This window comes from Penaeus chinensis, chromosome 1 (genome assembly GCF_019202785.1).
Source record: "Penaeus chinensis breed Huanghai No. 1 chromosome 1, ASM1920278v2, whole genome shotgun sequence".
Taxonomy (NCBI): domain Eukaryota; kingdom Metazoa; phylum Arthropoda; class Malacostraca; order Decapoda; family Penaeidae; genus Penaeus; species Penaeus chinensis.
This window is the reverse complement of record NC_061819.1, coordinates 38,663,888-38,665,400: the sequence shown is the minus strand read 5'-3', so window position 1 is coordinate 38,665,400 and position 1,513 is coordinate 38,663,888. Positions and strand designations below refer to the sequence as shown.

The window sequence follows — 1,513 nt, the reverse complement described above, 5'->3', positions numbered from 1 at the left end:
CTACACCCATTACACGTATCATAACTACCAACCGGTAATCTCTCTGCCAAACTCCCTATCTACACCTCAAAGCTGCCATGTAGTACTTACCGGCTAAGGAGATAAGCAAAGAAATCGATTAAATCACACCCACACTGTCCATGGATACCCTTGGCAACAGCACCAGACAGGATGCCAGAGCTTAGATAGAGATAATTCGTGTTTTATTCAATAACAGCAATCTTGACAGTCTATGTTGTTAATGAATCTTTCGAGAATAGCACCTGATATATATAAATTTAATAATCTGGACATGCGTTAATGCTTAGTTCCGATTCCAGTGCGATTAAAAGCGATTTAACTCACAGCGAACGTTTTTTGCAGACACGCCCAGCAGAGCAACAGGTTGGATGATGTAGGAGGGCGCTTGGTGACTGGTCTATTGAGGGGGCCCGCTTTCCCTTGACATTGTAATCTATATTTTCTTTTTATTTGAATGATATATTTACTTTTGAAATCGAATGATTAGCAATGATTATATTGGGGCAATTAACCCTCCCTCTCTATCAGTTGGGGTTGGTTATTATTTGTTGCTGATTGAAATACGAATATCATTCGTAATAACCCAAACCTGTAACCTCTCACACTATAAATAAACTCTTTGGATTAATTCGTAACCATTTAGGTGTATGAAAAAAAGCTGGTCAGGATAATGCGGCGACATTGATTTGTGTAGAGAACGGGATATATATATATATATATATATATATATATATATATATATATATATGGGGGGAGGACTTCCCTTGACATTAGTGGCCTTGATACACCTTGCCAGAAACGGGCAGGAGACATTAACTTTGACCACTGGTAGGGGGAGAGGGCGTGAACTCTGAGTGGACAGTGGAATTCTTCGTTTTAATATTTCATAGGATTGTAATATGAGGATCCTGAAAAAACGACTGGAGGCAATACAATATTTCCTCAGAGTCTGATAACACTTGAGAGTGTCTTGTTATGGGGATAGCTAACTCCAAGAATACAGGATACTGAACAATTATTACTGATAACACATAACTGAAATGAAAAAAAGGATGACTAAATATATAGGAATACAAGAGAGATCATCAGATGACTTGGAATTAGGTTGATACACAAGAGAAATACAATTGCAATAGTCGTTATCTGGGTGGATCTCGGACGCAAGAAAGAAGTATAAACAGATACAGCACAGACAGATTGCATCCAAAGTCAGCAGGGGTGTAAATGTAGTGTGTGAGCCAAGGGGCGCGAGTGAGGGAGTTGATATGTGTGGATAAGAGAATGAAAAGGTTAGAGACGATATATGTCCAGGGGAGCTTACAGAAAAACCAGCGAGTGAGAGAAAGATGATGGAAAATATTGAAGTGAAATTGGATAACCCAAGCAATAAGAAAATAATAATAATAATAAATAAATAAACAATATAAAATAACTGAACGAGATTCAGCAGCTAACTGTACGAGTAATGTCCATGAATAGTATCAAGTGTTTA

General features: G+C 37.9%; 1 protein-coding gene across 1 annotated transcript in view; it reads right to left on the bottom strand.

Moving 5' to 3' along the window:
• LOC125041606 (argininosuccinate lyase-like) overlaps positions 1–252 on the bottom strand; it is a 9,316-nt gene extending 9,064 nt beyond the window's left edge. Inside the window, exon 1 of the mRNA XM_047636703.1 lies at positions 91–252. The gene's annotated coding sequence lies outside the window, so the exon portion shown is untranslated. The remainder of the gene's footprint in view (positions 1–90) is intronic.
• Between the last annotated feature and the right edge of the window lie 1,261 nt (positions 253–1,513).